This window comes from Ranitomeya imitator, chromosome 4, assembly GCF_032444005.1.
Source record: "Ranitomeya imitator isolate aRanImi1 chromosome 4, aRanImi1.pri, whole genome shotgun sequence".
Classification (NCBI taxonomy): Eukaryota; Metazoa; Chordata; class Amphibia; order Anura; family Dendrobatidae; genus Ranitomeya; species Ranitomeya imitator.
Window position 1 is genome coordinate 69,550,987 of NC_091285.1, and position 22,056 is coordinate 69,573,042.

The following is a 22,056-nucleotide window of genomic DNA, read 5'->3' on the forward strand; positions in this document are numbered from 1 at the left end:
TTAGCCCGAGCACAAATCCCACAGGACTGCACAAACGAACGCACATCCCGCGACAGAGACGGCCACCAAAAGGATCTAGCCACCAAATCTCTGGTACCAAAGATTCCAGGATGACCAGCCAACACCGAACAATGAACCTCAGAGATAACTACATGGTAACATAGTAACATAGTTAGTAAGGCCGAAAAAAGACATTTGTCCATCCAGTTCAGCCTATATTCCATCATAATAAATCCCCAGATCTACGTCCTTCTACAGAACCTAATAATTGTATGATACAATATTGTTCTGCTCCAGGAAGACATCCAGGCCTCTCTTGAACCCCTCGACTGAGTTCGCCATCACCACCTCCTCAGGCAAGCAATTCCAGATTCTCACTGCCCTAACAGTAAAGAATCCTCTTCTATGTTGGTGGAAAAACCTTCTCTCCTCCAGACGCAAAGAATGCCCCCTTGTGCCCGTCACCTTCCTTGGTATAAACAGATCCTCAGCGAGATATTTGTATTGTCCCCTTTTATACTTATACATGGTTATTAGATCGCCCCTCAGTCGTCTTTTTTCTAGACTAAATAATCCTAATTTCGCTAATCTATCTGGGTATTGTAGTTCTCCCATCCCCTTTATTAATTTTGTTGCCCTCCTTTGTACTCTCTCTAGTTCCATTATATCCTTCCTGAGCACCGGTGCCCAAAACTGGACACAGTACTCCATGTGCGGTCTAACTAGGGATTTGTACAGAGGCAGTATAATGCTCTCATCATGTGTATCCAGACCTCTTTTAATGCACCCCATGATCCTGTTTGCCTTGGCAGCTGCTGCCTGGCACTGGCTGCTCCAGGTAAGTTTATCATTAACTAGGATCCCCAAGTCCTTCTCCCTGTCAGATTTACCCAGTGGTTTCCCGTTCAGTGTGTAATCGTGATATTGATTCCTTCTTCCCATGTGTATAACCTTACATTTATCATTGTTAAACCTCATCTGCCACCTTTCAGCCCAAGTTTCCAACTTATCCAGATCCATCTGTAGCAGAATACTATCTTCTCTTGTATTAACTGCTTTACATAGTTTTGTATCATCTGCAAATATCGATATTTTACTGTGTAAACCTTCTACCAGATCATTAATGAATATTTTGAAGAGAACAGGTCCCAATACTGACCCCTGCGGTACCCCACTGGTCACAGTGACCCAGTTAGAGACTATACCATTTATAACCACCCTGTGCTTTCTATCACTAAGCCAGTTACTAACCCATTTACACACATTTTCCCCCAGACCAAGCATTCTCATTTTGTGTACCAACCTCTTGTGCGGCACGGTATCAAACGCTTTGGAAAAATCGAGATATACCACGTCCAATGACTCACCGTGGTCCAGCCTATAGCTTACCTCTTCATAAAAACTGATTAGATTGGTTTGACAGGAGCGATTTCTCATAAACCCATGCTGATATGGAGTTAAACAGTTATTCTCATTGAGATAATCCAGAATAACATCCCTCAGAAACCCTTCAAACATTTTACCAACAATAGAGGTTAGACTTACTGGCCTATAATTTCCAGGTTCACTTTTAGAGCCCTTTTTGAATATTGGCACCATATTTGCTATGCGCCAGTCCTGCGGAACAGACCCTGTCACTATACTCTACTTGTCCATTTATCAGGGACAGACAGTTTCTCCGCTGGGCAACGGTCAGGTCTATTAGCCTGAAATTTTTGCAGCACCCGCCGCAAATCAGGGGAGATGGCAGACAAAATTACCCCCTCTTTGAGAATACCCGCCGGCTCAGACAAACCCGGAGAGTCGGGCACAAAACTCCTAGACAGGGCATCCACCTTCACATTTTTAGAGCCCGGAAGGTACGAAACCACAAAGTCAAAACGGGAGAAAAACAGCGACCAACGAGCCTGTCTAGGATTTAACCGTTTGGCAGACTCGAGATAAGTCAAGTTCTTGTGATCAGTCAAGACCACCATGCGATGCTTGGCTCCTTCAAGCCAATGACGCCACTCCTCGAATGCCCACTTCATGGCCAGCAACTCTCGATTGCCAACATCATAATTACGCTCAGCAGGCGAAAGCTTCCTGGAAAAGAAGGCGCATGGTTTCATCACCGAGCCATCAGAACTTCTTTGCGACAAAACAGCCCCTGCTCCAATCTCAGAAGCATCAACCTCGACCTGGAACGGGAGCGAAACATCAGGTTGACACAACACAGGGGCAGAAGAAAAACGACGCTTCAACTCTTGAAAAGCTTCCACAGCAGCAGAAGACCAATTGACCACATCAGCACCCTTCTTGGTTAAATCAGTCAACGGTTTAGCAATACTAGAAAAATTATTGATGAAGCGACGATAAAAATTAGCAAAGCCCAGAAACTTCTGCAGACTCTTCAGAGATGTCGGCTGAGTCCAATCATAAATGCGTATTAAATGCTCGGGCGTATTAAATGCTGTTTTCCATTCATCGCCTTGTTTAATACGCACAAGATTATACGCCCCTCGAAGATCTATCTTGGTGAACCAACTAGCCCCTTTAATATGAGCAAACAAGTCGGACAGCAACGGCAAAGGATACTGAAATTTGACTGTAATTTTATTAAGAAGGCGGTAATCAATACAAGGTCTCAAAGAACCATCCTTCTTGGCCACAAAAAAGAACCCTGCTCCTAACGGTGATGACGACGGGTGAATATGACCTTTCTCCAAGGATTCCTTTATACATATAACTCCGCATAGCGGCGTGTTCTGGCACAGATAAATTGAACAATCGGCCCTTAGGAAACTTACTACCCGGAATCAAATTAATTGCACAATCGCAATCCCTATGAGGAGGTAGGGCACTGGCTTTGGGCTCATCAAATACATCCCGATAATCCGACAAAAACTCTGGAACTTCAGAAGGAGTGGAAGACGAAATAGACAAAAATGGAACATCACCATGTACCCCCTGGCAACCCCAGCTGGACACAGACATAGATTTCCAGTCCAATACTGGATTATGAACCTGTAGCCATGGCAACCCCAAAACGACCACATCATGCAGATTATGCAACACCAGAAAGTGGATATCCTCCTGATGTGCAGGAGCCATGCACATGGTCAATTGGGTCCAATACTGAGGCTTATTCTTGGCCAAAGGCGTAGCATCAATTCCTCTCAATGGAATAGGATACTGCAAGGGCTCCAAGAAAAAACCACAGCGCCTAGCATACTCCAAGTCCATCAAATTCAGGGCAGCGCCTGAATCCACAAATGCCATAACAGAATAGGATGACAAAGAGCAAATCAGAGTAACAGACAATAGAAATTTAGACTGTACCGTACCAATGGTGGCAGACCTAGCGAACCGCTTAGTGCGCTTATGACAATCGGAGATAGCATGAGTGGAATCACCACAGTAAAAACATAGCCCATTCCGACGTCTGTGTTCTTGCCGTTCAGCTCTGGTCAAAGTCCTATCACATTGCATAGGCTCAGGCCCATTCTCAGATAGTACCGCCAAATGGTGCACAGCTTTACGCTCACGCAAGCGTCGATCGATCTGAATGGCCAAGGACATAGACTCATTCAGACCAGCAGGCATGGGAAACCCCACCATGACATCCTTAAGGGCTTCAGAGAGACCGTTTCTGAAGATTGCTGCAAGGGCACATTCATTCCACTGAGTGAGCACAGACCACTTTCTAAACTTCTGACAATATATCTCCGCTTCATCCTGACCCTGACACAGAGCCAGCAAGATTTTCTCTGCCTGATCCACTGAATTAGGTTCGTCATAAAGCAATCCAAGCTCCAGGAAAAACGCATCAACATCACGCATTGCCGGATCTCCTGGCGCAAGGGAAAATGCCCAGTCTTGAGGGTCACCACGTAACAAAGAAATAATGATCTTTACTTGTTGAACAGGGTCACCTGAGGAGCGAGGTTTCAAGGCAAGAAACAATTTACAATTATTTTTGAAATTCAAGAACTTAGATCTATCACCAAAAGTCAAATCAGGAATTGGAATCCTAGGCTCTGACATCGGATTCTGAACCACAAAATCTTGAATATTTTGTATCCTTGTAGTGAGATTATCCATCCAAGAGGACAGACCTTGAATGTCCATGTTAACACCAGTGTCCTGAACCACCCAGAGGTAAAGGGGAAAATTGAGAAAAAACACACTGCAAAGAAAAAAAAATGGTCTCAGAACTTCTCTTATCCCTCTATTCAGATGCATTAGTACTTTGGACCACCGGTACTGTTATGACCTGGTGGTCAGGACAATAATGGACCTGGTGGTTAAGAGCACACGGAATGACCTGATAGTTACTGATAATAAAGGACGAGCTCTGGGAAGTGGGAACTCTGCTGACCGCAATCCCTAAACCTATCAACCACACTAGAAATAGCCGTGGATAGCGCCTAACGCTCCCTATGCAACTCGGCACAGCCTAAGAAACTAGCTAGCCCTGAAGATAGAAAAATAAAGCCTACCTTGCCTCAGAGAAATTCCCCAAAGGAAAAGGCAGCCCCCCACATATAATGACTGTGAGTAAAGATGAAAATACAAACACAGAGATGAAATAGATTAAGAAAAGTGAGGCCCGACTTACTGAACAGACCGAGGATAGGAAAGGTTACTTTGCGGTCAGCACAAAAACCTACAAAAAGACCACGCAGAGGGCGCAAAAAGACCCTCCGCACCGACTCCCTCCCAGAGCTTCCAGCAAGCAAGACAACAAATTAAATAGCAAGCTGGACAGAAAAATAGCAAACCAAAGAAATACAAGCTGGAACTTAGCTTCTGATGGGAAGACAGGTCACAAGAACGATCCAGGAGTGAACTAGACCAATACTGGAACATTGACAGGTGGCATGGAGCAAAGATCTAAGTGGAGTCAAATAGAGCAGCAGCTAACAAATTAACCTCTTCACCTGTGGAAGGAAACTCAGACACACCCACCAGAGGAAGTCCATGGACAGAACCAGCCGAAGTACCATTCATGACCACAGGAGGGAGCCCGACAACAGAATTCACAACAGATAGGAAAAGGAGAAGGCCAAAGAAATACGTAACCTTTTACAAAAAGCCCTCCAGAATTTGGACACAAATTGTACCCCCCATCTGAAACCACATTCAAAGGCACACCATGCAATCGCACCACTTGCTCAACAAACAACCTAGAAAGTGCTTCAGCCAAAGGTACAAAATGTGCCTGTTTACTGAATCTATCCACCACCACCCAGACCACAATTTTGCCATTGGAATGAGGGAAATCAGTGATAAAGTCCATGGACAAACGAGTCCAGGGTCTATCCGGAATTGGCAATGGCACGGATTCCCAGGTCAGCCAGTTGGGGGCAGCACGGTGGCTCAGTGGATAGCACTGCAGCCTTGCAGTGCTGGAGTCCTGGGTTCAAGCCCCACCCTGGATAATATCTGCAAAGAGTTTGTATGTTCTCTCCGTGCTTGCGTGGGTTTCCTCTGAGTTCTCTGGTTTCCTCCCACATTCCAAAGACATACTGATAGGGAATTTAGATTGTGAGACCCATTGGGGACAGCGATGGTAATGTGTGCAAACTGTAAAGCGCTGCGGAATATGTTAGCTCTATATAAAAATAAAAATTATTATTATGAGAGCTTTTAGCACGGGCACAAGAATCACAAGAAGACACAAACACGGCAACATCAGAAGCCATAAAGGACCACCAAAATAGCTTAGCAATAGCGCTATGAGTAGCCTAGATTCGAGGAAGCCCATAAATAGCAGAATCATAAAACTCCTGGAGCACTCTCAACTGGTACTGGACCGGAACAAAGAGCTTGTTGTCAGGCAATGACCGAGGAGCAAGAGAATGAGCCTCACGAATCTCCTGCTCCAATTCTGAGGGCACCACAGTCACGATCACCCCATGCTGAAAAATGGAGGAGGTGATGGATGGAGGTGATATCGGATTCAAGCTGTGCAATAAGGCATCCACCTTGACATTCTTGGAACCAGGCCGAAAAGTGATAGAAAAATTAAAGAGTGAAAGAAAAGCGACCACCTAGCCTGTCTGGGAGTCAAACGTTTTGCTGACTCAATATAAGACAGATTCTTGTGGTCCGTAATCACCGTGATTGGATGAATGTCCCCCTTCAAAAAGTGTCTCCATTCTTTGAAGGCCAACTTGATAGCTAAAAGCTCCCGATTCACAACATCATAATTCCTCTCAGACGGAGATCATTTTTTCAAGAAGAAAGTACAGGGCCTCAAGTTGGTCAAAGTGGTGGTTCCTTGGGACAACACCGCCCTCACCTCCACCTCCGATGCATCCACCTCAATGATGAACGGTTCAAACAGGGGCAGACATAAAACATTTCTTTAATAAAGTAAATGCCTCCACAGCGGGAACTGACCATGTTTTGAGATGAGCACCCTTACGAGTCAGATCTGTGAGGGGCTTGACCACCTGTGAAAACCCCTTAATGAATTTCCTATAATAGTTTGCAAACCCCAGAAAACATTGAAGACCCTTTAAGTTTCTGGGTTACACCCAAACCAAAATGGCCCATTCCATCCTAGGGTCCATACGAAACCCCTTTCAGACAGAAAGAACCCCAGAAAGGACAATTCTTAGACAAAAAAAATGCGCATTTTCCAGGTTTTGCAAAGAGCGAGTTCTACTGTAACTTCCAGAGAACCGCATATACATGATCCATGTGAACTTGTTTGTTAGATGAAAAAACAAGGATATCATCTAAATACACCACCATGAAGTTCCCCCAAAAAATCAGAAAATATATGGTTGATAAAATTCTGAAAAACAGCTAGCGCATTAGCGAGACCAAAGGGTGTAACCAAATTCTCAATTAAACCTTCAGAAGTGAAAAATGCCATTTTTCACTCTTCCAGATTAACGGACGACACAAGTACAGTAGTAAGGCAACTTTTAATGCATTTAGGACCCCATTTGACAATGTCCTGAGATTTCCCATCTATCACAGGATTATGTAACCATAACCAGGGGAACCCCAATACCAGTTCTGCATGCAGATTGTCCAGAACAAAACATGAAATACTTGTGAAAACACCAGTGCTCCCTATAAAATGCTATCCTTAGCAGCTGGAATCAAACAGTCATGTGCCAAAGCTGTCACAAAATTAGACAAGAAATAAAAAGTAGACACCGCGCTTACGGATAGACCACTGACCAATAAACGTGTAGGCAAAATACAAGAAAGTACCTACTGCCCCTCATAAATATGCCCAATAAAATACACCCTCAGATTGCAGTGTGGCATACAATGAAAGAAACAATATAATCATATAATCAATTGGTCCTGAACCAATGAACTTCACTATGACTCACCAGATTCCTGAGGTGTAATGAATGCACAGGGCTCAGGATGTGTGAAAGCCGCAGGGATTTCCTGGTGACAGACCCATCAGGCAGGGGTTAGGCGATAGAGTGGGGCTGTCCACAGCCACAAAAGAGCGGCGAGGCGGCGAGTTGGCATAGATCCAGAGAACACCCCGGCCGGTGGCATCCCTGGATACAATCAAGAAGAAAATGGCTCTCAGCGTGTGACATCACAAAAACTACAGAGCAATCCTGGGGCCAAAAAGGTATCCGACGAGTTTCGGAGCAACTCAAGTCCTCCTTCATCAGGGTTACCGCATACTTGGAGCACCGAGCTTTATATAGATCTAGACAGCCCATCAATCATATCCCCGCTTTCCACCGATTGGTCCGATTTCAAAAGGAAAGTGAAATCTAAGATTAACCCACAGGTCCCCATGTGCATGTACCTTGGGGAACCAACGTAGTGAGGATATCTGAGGAAAAGTGTGTGCAAATCTGAAAGCACCAATAAATTATTTATTAAAAGGGTGGTGTGAACAGACAAAAGTATCATGTATAAATACTTTAAATAATTTAATAAACCTGTTAAAATAAACTTTAATATTAAAAATGAGAAATATGCACTGTTGCAAAAAAGATTAAAAATTGATAAAAAAAAGTGTATGCGTATTCATAACTACAGCAAACTTAATTGGAGAGTCCACAAGATGATGAAGTGGATATGAATATATCCAGGCTATAGCTCACATATATGGTAGCATGTTTTATACCTAATAAGAAAAAATTCCATACGAAGGAGAACAATCACCAGAACATTTGGTCATCATTATAATATTAATATTAAAAGGCATATAATTCCAGTCCATGGTTCAAACCTTTTGGGGCCAGACAGTTTAAAGAAAATATCCATTTGGATTCGGCTCTAGACATGGCTTCTATGAGATTGCCCCCTCTAAAATTTTGTTGAATTCTCTGAATCCGCAGAAAGCGTACGCCTTTTGTGCATTTATTATATCTCTCTAAAAAATGCTGTGAAAGGGGGTGACCCACAAACCCTTTTTTAATGTTTACGAGGTGTTCCTTAATGCGTACCATGAGCCGCCTTTTAGTTCGACCTACATACAACTTTTGGCACGGACACTCAATTAGATAGACTTTAGTAATATAGCAAGTAATGCTATCCTTAATACTAAATATGTATATAGCCTCAGAATCAGTAAATGTAGATTGACAGGATCTATTTATCAATGTATTTTTACAACAATAGCAAGTGCCACATGGCATAAACCCCCCAAATCATTGGATGTACCAATTTTTTGCTTGTTCGTTTTAATTGTTGGGGCTACCATACTGCCCAAGGGTCGGGCCTTTCTGTATATAAATCTGGTAACAGGTGGTAAATACTCTCCAGTGATGTTATCCCTCCACAAAATGGTCCAATGTTTTAATATAATGGATGTAAAATTTGTTATGGCCAGTAGGGTTGAGCGAAACGGGTCGGCCATTTTCAGAAGTCGCCGACTTTTGGCAAAGTCGGGTTTCATGAAACCGGACCCGACCCCTGTGTGGGGTCAGCCATGAGGTCGACGATCTTCTGAATCTGGTATCGGAATTCCGATACCGAGTTCCGATATGTTTGCAATATCGGAAATCGGTATCGGAATCCATATTTAAGTGTAAAATAAAGAATTAAAATAAAAAATATTGCTATACTCACCCTGGACGCGCCCTGGTACTAACCGGCAGCCTTCCTTCCTTAGAATCAGCGCGTGAAGGGCCTTAGATGACGTCGCGGCTTGTGATTGGTCGCGCGACTGCCCATGTGACCGCTCACGCGACCAATCACAAGCCGCGACGTCACCGAAGGTCCTTCAAGTGCTGATTCTTAGGAAGGAAGGCTGCCGGAAAGAAGCAGGGCGCGTCCGAGGGTGAGTATATTCCTAATAGGAGTTTCCTCTCCTTTAGACCCTGGGAACCATTGGAAACCCAATGCACTGCATTGGGTTTCGGGTTTCGGACGACCCCGACTTTTTTATAGGATCGGCCGATTTCACTCGACCCGACTTTTGAAAAAGTCGGGTTTCTTGAAACCCGACCCGATCCTATAAAAGTAAAAGTCGCTCAACCCTAATGGCCAGCATGAAATTGTGCGATAAATGGCAGTTGCTGAATCTGGTCCCGGATGCTCACATTAACTGGATTAGTGCTCTTTATATTATGTACAAGACGCTCTCTTGTGGTAGCTCCCACCTCATACTTTGCTTGTTCTAGTGTATTAGGGTATCCTTTTTCCAGAAACTGTTGAGTCAAAACCCCAGCCTCCTTATTATACTCGTCTAGGGTGGTGCAGTTACGTCTCACTCTCATATATTTTTTTTTCAAAAAACTGACTGTCACATCCAAACATAGATCAAGTGTGAGCGGGTGCTGAACCTAGAGTCACCAACTCGTACACAGTCAAATAAATAAGGCAGCACACTGTAGCGCCAAAACATGCAAACATGAAACATGAAAGTTGAACTGCATTACTGCACTAGAAATATGAAAAAATGAGAGTGTTTTGTGCATAAATTGGCCAATTCATGTGTATCTGGTAGCCACATTAGGGCATATCTCGTATGCCAGGTCCTACACTTTCCTTTCCTCGCTGAGAATAAACATCCTTATCTGAATGAGTACCTGTGAAACCTCTTCTTAGACTAAATTTCTCTCTCTCTTTGGAGGGGTAATGGACCTGCTGCGACTAAAACTCCTGTGGCTAGGAGGCGGAGTGCTCAGTCAGAAGGCTAGTGAATACAAAGTTCAAAAAACTGACCGTCACATCCAAACATAGATCAAGTGTAAACAGGTGCTGAACCTAGAGTTACCAACTCGTACACAGTCAAATAAATAAGGCAGCACACTGTGGCGCTAAAACATGCAAACATGACATGAAACATGAAAGTTGAATTGCATTACTGCACTAGAAATATGAAAAAATGAGAGCGTTTAGCGCATAACTTGGCCAATTCATGTGTACCTGGTAGCCATATTAGGGCATCTCTTGTATACCAGATCCTACACTTACCTTTCCTCGCTGAGAATAAACGTCCTCATCTGAATTGGTAGCCGTGAAACCTCTTCCTAGACTAAATTTCTCTCTCTCTGTGAAGGGGTAATGGACCTGCTGCGATTAAAACACCTGTGGCTAGGAGGCGGAGTGCTCGGTCAGAAGGCTAGTGAATACAAATTTCACTCTCATATATTGGCCTCTAGGGATGTTCGTAAGCCATACAGGCAAGTGGCAGCTGGTTATATGAATAAAGCTATTGGAATCCACTTCCTTTTGGTAGCATTTAGTGAGCAGGTTGTTTCCTTCAATGTACACATTGAGGTCCAGAAAGTTGACGCTTGTGGTACTAATCGTTGGCGTAAATTCTAGCTCAAAATCATTCTTATTTAAATTAGAAATAAATAGGTCTAGATCATGCCTTGGACCATTCCAGATGAAAAAAAGTCATCAATAAATCTATGCCACAGGACTAGTCCTGTGTGTAGATTTCCAGATATGTAAATGTGAGACTACTCCCACTTGGCAACAAACAGGTTAGCGTAGCTAGGGGTGAAACATGTCTCCATAGCCGTGCCCCATATTTGTAGTTAAAGGTGGATGGTCTGACCAATAAAGTATGAACATAATTGCCAGGTTCTTGATCAATTTTAATTGTGGACAGTTTCTCCTTTTTAAAAAAGTATTTCTTAAGAGCTAGATTCCTCAGATACTTTTTCATTCTAATATAAAGATCAAAAGGTTGACCTCTAGCCGTAGGGGCTAATTTGAAACCTTTTTGGAGTGAAATTTCATGGTCGGTCAATTGATGTGAACTCAAGTTAAAGATTTTTGGGGGATTATTAACAGGTGTGAGGTTTATTTTTGTTTTGGGGAGTTTCCTCACCCTCCTGCCCCTTTTTGTTTTGTAGGCCTTGCCCGAAAAAAACCTGATTTATTCATAGATGAGATTTAGACCCCACTGTGTTCTTAGAGAAAGCCCTCGACATCCTGTTTCTATTTGGTATATTAATTTTCGTTTATTTCTGAGCAAGTTATTTCTATTAAGTCTAGGAGGTGGAGCATTAATTGTACTTCCAACAGGGTTCATCTTGCGTTATTCCCCTGTATTCATTTTTGTGGACCTTTTTTTAGTAGATGTGCCTGGTTCGGTTACAAACTAATCAGGTTCATCTTGTACATGAGAGGAATCTTCATCCATGCCAGATGGCATAAGCAAGGAAAACCTGTTTGAAGTTTGTATGGGAATATTTACCCATAAATTGGGTTCCTCGTGTATGCTTAAGTTCATATGGGGAGATAATTTAGAATATGCAGAAACGTTTGGTGGACTTTCTCTACTTTGAATGGGGACACCCATGTTCTTGGGTTCTCCTTGTTTCTTACCGATACTTGTGTGTATTGTGTTGAATTGGACTTGGCATGAGTCAAAAAAGCAATGAGACCTCTGTTTCACTTTGTTTGGGTGTAAGATTATATTCATCCACTGTAATTAACTCTGTTGCACAGTACTGATGGGTGTATCCACTGGTCTCATTGCTATCGGATGACCTTGATAACAATCCTCTGGTACATTATCCCTCTGAAATTTCCTGATTTTCTTAGTCAGGATCTCCTTCACCCTTTCTTTGAGTCTACATAAAATGTTGACTGTAAGATTTTGTGTTTCATCAGTGAGGGTACAATTTTTTAGTTGTTCAAAGATATCAACAATTTGTTTGCTTGCTATGCTAATGTTGGATAAACGCTTATCTATAATAAACCGCAATGTTTTAAAAGAGAAAGATTTAAACATGCTATCCCATTTTTGTTGTATGGCAGTGTCACCAAAATCGCCCGCTAAAGTTTTATACACAATAAGGCCCTTCGGGACAATATGGGCTTGAATGTACTTTTCCAAGGAAGCCACTTCTCACATGTCCCGCATCTCCGTAAGAAGTTTCTCCAGAGATTTTAATAAGTCCCTGGCTTTAATATCCCCAGCATTGATGGGCCATTAAAAGAAAATTTATCCTTAATAAAGGAGGACTTAAACTCTATAGCGCCACCTGTTGGAAGTAGCGATCCTAAAATCACAATCAACTCATTAACGAGTCATGCAATATGACTTAGGATAAAAGCCAAATTAGTATCTCAATTCGCAGACACGGTGTTTCGGGCTGTTGGCCCTCGTCAGTGTGAAGCATGAGAACTAATTTGGCTAGGTGAGAGGCTCTGGACTGGGGTCTAAGGGGTATCGCTTTTCCTTATGGAGAGTGACATACCATCTCTGGCTTGTCAAGGTAAGGAGGCTTATTTGCCGTACAATGCTCCTCTGGGAAATATAATATGCAAATTGCCTCTTCTGAGAAAAAGAGGACTTAACCTCTATAGCGCCACCTGTTGGAAGTAGCGATCCTACAAGTCACAATCAATTCATTAACGAGTCATGCAATATGACTTAGGATAAAAGCCAAATTAGTATCTCAATTCGCAGACACGGTGTTTCGGGCTGTTGGCCCTCGTCAGTGCAAAGCATGAGAACTAATTTGGCTGGGTGAGAGGCTCTGGACTGGGGTCTAAGGGGTATCGTTTCTCCTTATGGAGAGTGACATACCATCTCTGGCTTGTCAAGGTAAGGAGGCTTATTTGCCATATAATGCTCCTCTGGGAAATATAATATGCAAATTGCCTCTTCTGAGAAAAAGAGGACTTAAACTCTATAGCGCCACCTGTTGGAAGTAGCGATCCTACAAGTCACAATCAACTCTTTAACGAGTCATGCAAAATGACTTAGGATAAAAGCCAAATTAGTATCTCAATTCGCAGACACGGTGTTTCGGGCTGTTGGCCCTCGTCAGTGCGAAGCATGAGAACTAATTTGGCTGGGTGAGAGGCTCTGGACTGGGGTCTAAGGTGTATCGTTTCTCCTTATGGAGAGTGACATACCATCTCTGGCTTGTCAAGGTAAGGAGGCTTATTTGCCGTACAATGCTCCTCTGGGAAATATAATATGCAAATTGCCTCTTCTGAGAAAAAGAGGACTTAAACTCTATAGCACCACCTGTTGGAAGTAGCGATCCTACAAGTCACAATCAATTCATTAACGAGTCATGCAATATGACTTAGGATAAAAGCCAAATTAGTATCTCAATTCGCCGACACGGTGTTTCGGGCTGTTGGCCCTCGTCAGTGCAAAGCATGAGAACTAATTTGGCTGGGTGAGAGGCTCTGGACTGGGGTCTAAGGGGTATCGTTTCTCCTTATGGAGAGTGACATACCATCTCTGGCTTGTCAAGGTAAGGAGGCTTATTTGCCATATAATGCTCCTCTGGGAAATATAATATGCAAATTGCCTCTTCTGAGAAAAAGAGGACTTAAACTCTATAGCACCACCTGTTGGAAGTAGCGATCCTACAAGTCACAATCAATTCATTAACGAGTCATGCAATATGACTTAGGATAAAAGCCAAATTAGTATCTCAATTCGCAGACACGGTGTTTCGGGCTGTTGGCCCTCGTCAGTGCGAAGCATGAGAACTAATTTGGCTAGGTGAGAGGCTCTGGACTGGGGTTTAAGGGGTATCGTTTCTCCTTATGGAGAGTGACATACCATCTCTGGCTTGTCAAGGTAAGGAGGCTTATTTGCCGTACAATGCTCCTCTGGGAAATATAATATGCAAATTGCCTCTTCTGAAAAAAAGAGGACTTAAACTCTATAGTGCTACCTGTTGGAAGTAGCGATCCTACAAGCCACAATCAACTCTTTAACGAGTCATGCAATATGACTTAGGATAAAAGCCAAATTAGTATCTCAATTCGCAGACACGGTGTTTGGGGCTGTTGGCCCTCGTCAGTGCGAAGCATGATAACTAATTTGGCTAGGTGAGAGGCTCTGGACTGGGGTTTAAGGGGTATCGTTTCTCCTTATGGAGAGTGACATATCATCTCTGGCTTGTCAAGGTAAGGAGGCTTATTTGCCGTACAATGCTCCTCTGGGAAATATAATATGCAAATTGCCTCTTCTGAAAAAAAGAGGACTTAAACTCTATAGCGCCACCTGTTGGAAGTAGCGATCCTACAAGCCACAATCAACTCTTTAACGAGTCATGCAATATGACTTAGGATAAAAGCCAAATTAGTATCTCAATTCGCAGACACGGTGTTTCGGGCTGTTGGCCCTCGTCAGTGCGAAGCATGAGAACTAATTTGGCTAGGTGAGAGGCTCTGGACTGGGGTCTAAGGGGTATCGTTTCTCCTTATGGAGAGTGACATACCATCTCTGGCTTGTCAAGGTAAGGAGGCTTATTTGCCGTACAATGCTCCTCTGGGAAATATAATATGCAAATTGCCTCTTCTGAGAAAAAGAGGACTTAACCTCTATAGCGCCACCTGTTGGAAGTAACGATCCTACAAGTCACAATCAACTATCGCTACTTCCAACAGGTGGCGCTATAGAGTTTAAGTCCTCTTTTTCTCAGAAGAGGCAATTTGCATATTATATTTCCCAGAGGAGCATCGTACGGGAAATAAGCCTCCTTACCTTGACAAGCCAGAGATGGTATGTCACTCTCCATAAGGAGAAACGATACCCCTTAGACCCCAGTCCTTAATAAAGGTTAATCTATGGTCCCTATCTTTCCATAGTGCATGAATCGCCATGGTGGAGCTGCTGAAATGTATAGGCACCTAAATAAATAAACTTGTGAAAAGGAAAACACCAGCGCTCAAATCATGAAATACTTTCCTGGTGCAAGAAACCCACTTTAAGGAGAAACTCCTCCGAGACAAATTTAATGACATTTCTAGCTAGTGGTGTTTTGTCAATGGCAATAATATACTGTAAATAGGAGTCTCCAGCCTAGTTGCCCCTAAGATACACTTGGTCACCAAGTTAGAGTCAATAAAGTTCGTGGATGACCTGCAATCCACAAAAGTAGAAGTGGGTTTGAAGCAACTCCCACAACAAAACTCTAGAGAAGGAGAAAAAAGGTGACTGAGAGTCTTGGTGAACTCCTCGACAATCATCCAGACTCAGCCTCATGTTAGTCGGTGTACAGGAGGGACAGTCCTTTTTCCAATGTCCAGGATCTCTGCAGTAAAAACACAGCTTGCATTCACATTGCCGTCTCCGCTCCTTCATCTTGAGGTTGGTGGCCCCCACCACCATCGGTTCAGACAGAGGCAAAACAACAGGATTAGTAGGGAGCAACGGAACCTCTCTCTGTGTAACACCTCTCTCCTGCAGCCTCTAATCCACATGGATAGCCTGAGTTATAGCCTCCTCCAATGAGCTGGGTGGTGGACGGAGAGCCAGAACATCATTCAGGTGATCCGACAGTCCTCTACTGAACTGACATCTCAGCGCAGAGTCATACCAGGACACTTCAGTGGACCATCGACGGAACTCGGAGCTATGCCATTCAGCCGAGAACTTACCATGAAAGAGACTCATAATTATGTCCTCTGCCACTCTGACCCATTCAGGCTTGTAAAAAATGAGTCCTAAGGCCTCAAATAACCTATCAACAGACATACATTCAGGGGCAGTAGCAGGTAAAAAGAAAGCCCATGATTTAGGTCCCTCTGGAAGTAAGGAAGTAACTATCCCCACGCGCTGACTCTCATTACCAGGTGATCAGGGTCTAAGAGAAAATAATAGCTTGTAATTTTGCTTGAACATATGGAACTTCTCCTTTTCCCTGGAAAAAGTATCTGGGAGCCTGGCCGTAGGTTCAGAAGAGTGCAATGTGACATCAACAGTGTCAGAGTGTTTACAGCCAGACTGGGTAGAAGATCCCTGCAAAGATCTTACCATGTCAGAAAGCTCTCTTTGCAGGTGGTTATGATATGTGGCCAAGGCCCTATGTTCGACAGACAGATGCTACATCACTTGTGTCACACTAGCCATTTGATCCGCCAAGATATGGAGCGGATCCATAGAAAGCAGAGCAGAGGAAAAAAAATGTCTGTTTCTGGTCAGTTATAATGTCATGCTACTGCAATGCATGTAGGTGTAGGCTTCACTAGATGGCAGTAGAGAGGAAGCAGGTCTGCACCTAAAAGGACCTGACATGCGGTGCAGCAGTGAGACTATGACAGGTGGCAGCAGAATAGTCAAACAAGCCGGGTCAAATCCTAGACTATAAGGCAGTAACAAAGGAGTAAGCAAACTCATGGTCAGAGACAAGCCAGGGGTCCGTAATGGTCAGGAGCCGATAAACCAAAAGACAAAGGCCAGAAACAGGTCAGGATACAAAGTCAAAACCAGGGAGCCTGCGCACTAAAGGAAAACACTGAATCAAGATGGAAAAAGGGGAAAACAGAGACACGGGTTCAGACAGCAAACTGTTATGAAAGGCAATTCAGAATCACAATGGACATGGAGGTCAGAGCACATACAGTGATCTGACAATAACCCAAAATAATAGGACGAGCTCTGAGACGTGGGAACTCTGCAGACCGCAAACCCTAATCCTATCAAACCACACTAAAGGTAGCCGTGGAGCGCTCCTGACCAGAACCTAGGCGCCTCGTCACAGCCTGAGAAACTAGCTAGTCCTGAAGATAGAAAAATAAGCCTACCTTGCCTCAGAGAAATTCCCCAAAGGAAAAGGCAGCCCCCCACATATAATGACTGTGATTAAGATGAAAACACAAACATAGAGATGAAACAGATTTAGCAAAGTGAGGCCCGACTAGCTGAACAGAACGAGGATAGGGAAGATGACTTTGCGGTCAGCACAAAAACCTATAAATAACCACGCAGAGGGGACAAAAAGACCCTCCGCACCGACTAACGGTACGGAGGTGGTCCCTCTGCGTCTCAGAGCTTCCAGCAGGCGAGAAAAACCAATAAAGCAAGCTGGACTGAAAAATAGCAACAAAATAACATAAGCAAAACTTAGCTTTGCAGAGCAGCAGGCCACAGGAATGATCCAGGGAAAAAACAAGTCCTACACTGGAACATTGACAGGAAGCATGGATCAAAGCATCAGGTGGAGTTAAGTAGAGAAGAAGCTAACGAGCTCACCAGATCACCTGAGGGAGGAAACTCAGAAGCTGCAGTACCACTTTCCTCCACAAACGGAAGATCCCAGAGAGAATCAGCCGAAGTACCACTTGTGACCACAGGAGTGAACTCTGCCACAGAATTCACAACAGCAAACGCAGCAGGACTAATCAGAGCAATGAGAGCAAGCTACAGTAGAACTAGGCAAAAACTATAACTGACATAGCCTGCAAGAAGAAAAGGGATAAATAGCCAACCTTAACCCAGACAGAGGCTAAGAAAGAGTGTCTCCAAAGACATGAAAAGCAACTTCAATTTTTCCATCAAGCATTTTTCAAAATTTGAAATTGAATATGTATAAAACACTTTACCTACGAACAACATAGTGATATTACAATAGAAATAAATAGGTAGAGACTCACAATTAATTTTTGAGCAATTTTCAGGTGATTATTTTTTTTTTTTTGCAAACCCAAACCCCAAAACACGGAAAAAGAACTCTTAGGATAAGTGCACACAACATCAATTTTAAGAGGATTTTGCATGAAAAAGAGCCACAAAAGTGCCTCTTAAAACTTTTAACGTGCACAGCAATGTCATAACTTCAATGCTGTGCACATATTCCAACTTATGTGACTTCTTTTAACAGCTTCAAAGTTCAGAAACACTAAAGTGGTTAAAAGAAGTGACATGCTCATTCTTTAGAAAGCTTCTGCTAAGAATCCACCCACCCTCTATACTTGCAAGTGCAAAATGAAAGCCGCCAACTCGTCTGGGAAAACTCCCTGGCACCTACAAAATTCTGTGTGCACATATCTTGGTCATGTGTATAAATTGTATTTTCACAGAATTTTCAGAACATAAATTGAGCCGAAACTTCAAATTTTTGAAAAATTTCAGATGTGGAGGAGGATTTGGAAAGATTCCTCTCAAGTTCCATTAAGTTTCTGCTCAAAAACCTCCTTGCAAAATTCCATGTGCACAAAACCTGACAGTTCAAATGCAGGAAATGCCCTTTAGGTTGTGTGTACATGCTGCAGAATGGTGTGCGGATTTTTCCGCACTGATTTTGGTAAATCCGCAGGTAAACCGCACTGCGGATTTATTGTGGAATTACCATGGATTTACCGCGGTTTTTCCACATTCTTTGTGCGGATTCCACCTGCGGTTTTACACCTGCGGATTCCTATTGAGGAGCAGGTGTAAACCGCTGTGGAATCAGCACAAAGAATTCATATGCTGTGGAAAAATCAATTCTGTGTTTCCACGTGTTTTTTTCCACAGCATGTGCACTGTGGATTTTGTTTTCCATTGGGTTACGTGGTACTGCAAACTCATGGAAAACTGCTGCAAATCTGCAGCGTCCAATCCTTAGCGGATCCGCAGCAAAATCCGCAGCATATGCACATAGCCTTAATTTCTTCTCAATTGACCGCTTTTATCACCACAAAAAAAGTTATATATAATATTTAGCATTTTTTTTATTTCACCATAAATAAAAGCAAGTGGCTAACAAAAAAATTCAACACTTTTTCTCATGTCTATGCATGATCTTCAGTATGCATAAACTAAATTATATGCTGTAATAGTGAGGGAAGTAAGGTTTAGGTCACATATCTGGTTATTAAAAAGCAGCAGAACTTTAAAAAGTAGTCTGATCACTGCCTGTCACAATACATGAAACATATTTCACACATATCAACAGAAACATTTTGTGAAGAGTTTGGTGTCCTTGTTAATCACCAGTGCTAACAAATTTCATGCTTCAATGATGCAGCTATAAAAAAAATGATTATCCAAATTCTTTCATCTTTTGCAACTAAGTCTGTGTGATTTTTGTTAATCGTTGAATATTGACAGTCATGCATCTTTTTCTAACAGCGTGTTATATTGGAAATCAGAAAGTTAGAGGCTAAAGGAAGTATTTAAAAGATGTGCACAATTTTTGTAAAAAAACCCTGTAAATATATATATATATATATATATACTAGATGGTGGCCCAATTCTAACGCATCGGGTATTCTAGAATATGTATGTATGTATGTCGCGCTTAGCACAGCCACGTAGTATATAGCACAGCCACATAGTATATAACACAGCCATGTAGTATATAACACAGACAGCCATGTGGTATATACCACATCCAGCCACGTAGTATATAGCACAGCCACGTAGTATATAACACAGCCACGTAGTATATAACACAGACAGCCACGTAGTATATAGCACAGCCACGTAGTATATAGCACAGCCACGTAGTATATAGGACTGCCATGTAGTATATAACAGCCACATAGTATATAGCACAGCTCACGTAACACAGACAGCCATGTAGTATTAAGCACAGCCACATAGTATATTGTAGCCACGTAGTATACAGCAGCCACATAGTATATAACACAGCCCACGCAGTATAAAACACAGCCCGTGTAATATATAACACAGGCCACATAGCATATAACACAGCCCATGCAGTATATAACACTGCCCACATAGTATATAGCAGCTAGGCAGTATATGACACATCCCACGTAATATAAAGCACAGCCCACGTAGTATATAACACAGCTCACGAAGTATATAACACAGGCCACGCAGTATAAAACACAGCCCATGCAGTATATAACACTGCCCAAGTAGTATATAGCAGCCAGGCAGTATATAACACAGCCCACGTAATATATAGCACAGCCCACATAGTATATAACACAGCCCATGTAGTATATAACACAGGCCACGTAGTATATAGCAGTGTGGGCACCATATCCCTGTTAAAAAAAAATTAAAATCAAAAAGTGTTATATACTCACCCTCCGGCGTCCAACGACGCTGTCCCGAAGCACGCAATGCTGCCACCAGCTTCTGTTCCCAGTGATGCATTGCAAAATCACCCAGATGACATAGTGGTCTCGCGAGACCGCTATGTCATCTGGGTAATTTCGCAATGCATCACTGGGAATGGAAGCTGGCGGCAGCATCACACGCATTGGTGGACGTCGGAAGGTGAGAATAGCACAATTTGTTTTAAAATTATTTTTAACATTATATCTTTTTACTATTGATCCTGCATAGGCAGCATCAATAGTAAAAAGTTGGTCCGGGATGGGGCGACATACTGGCACTGACTGGAGGGGAGTAGGGAGGGGGCACTGACTTGAGGAGAGTAGGGAGGGGCCAATTCACAGCCGGACTTAACCTATTGCTGATTGGTCGTGACTAGTGATGGTAACACCTCTGATCTCATCTTTGTTCTGCTCAGTTCAATCTCCTACCTAGATAACTCATCTGTTACCCTTTGACCCCATGAAATTAGGAGCAAAACCACAACTTACACATTTTTCGGAGCTCCCTAAAAACACATCTGTTTAGGGTGGCCTAACATATTCCCTAATCAAAGTCCTTTTATATATAGCCTATTCTCTACTTCTCTGAATGTAATTTGCCTTCAAATTCAACCACACCCAAAAGTCTCATGCAGTCTTTATCTACTCCCATTTCCTCAATATGGTAGGACCATCATTGTAAATAAGCACCTGTACTTTGTGTCACCCCCACCTCATGGTAGATCGTAAGCTCTGATGAGCAGGGCCATCATTATTTTTGCTTTAATTGTTTATCATAAACTTTGTAACTTTTGACTGTATTAAATGAACTGCTGACTTGTAAAGCTCTGTGGAATTTGTAGCCGTTATATAAATAAAGGTTAATATTATTAGTAGATTGAAGATGGTGAAGTTCAATCTCTTAGCTTTGGCACGTGTAAGAGGAAATAATAATAATAATAATAATAATAATAAAAATCTTTATTTATATAGCGCCAACATATTCCGCAGCGCTTTGCAGTTGAACAGTTTCAAACACAACAGTCATAAGTAACAACGCTAACAATATAATAATTAAAGCAAAATAAGATGACCCTGCTAGTGAGAGCTTACAATCTACAATGAGGAGGGGGAGATACAAGGCAGAGGTGTGTATTTACAATGATGGTCCAGCCATCTTCAGGGGGTGGGGGATAGATGGAAATAGTGAATGGGTTACACACACACTTGCACATAAAATGACTTTGATTATGGAACATGATAGGCCGCTCTGAACAAATGTGTTTTGAGGGTGCACCTAAAACTATGCAAATTGTGGATGGTTGTAATATCTTGAGGTAGAGCATTCCAGAGGATTGGCGCAGCACGGGAGAAGTCTTGAAGTCGGGAGTGGGAGTTACGGATTAGTGCAAAGGTTAGTCAAAAGTCATTTGCAGAGCGCAGTGGTCAGTTAGGCCGATAGATAGAAATGAGGGAGGAAATGTGAGGAGGTGCCGCAGTGTGGAGAGCTTTGTGGGTGAAAACAAGTACTTTGAATTTGATTCTATAATGAATGGGCAGTCAGTGTAACAACTGGCGAAGAGCATGCACCTCAGCGGCCCGATGTTTTGGCCAGCCGAGATGCGTCGCCATGGCGCCGGGTTAGCAGAGATGCATCGCTATAACGACAGTAATTTTTGATTACACACGTCCTGCGATCCCATCGTCCATATCGCGCGCCAAACCACCCCTTTTAAGGGCGGGATCTTCAGCACATTACCGCACTGATTTGCCGGTTTCTCCCCACTTCCCCTATTTATACCTCTGACCCTTACATTTTAATTACGCCTCCTGACGAAGCTGTAGGTGGTGAAACGCGTG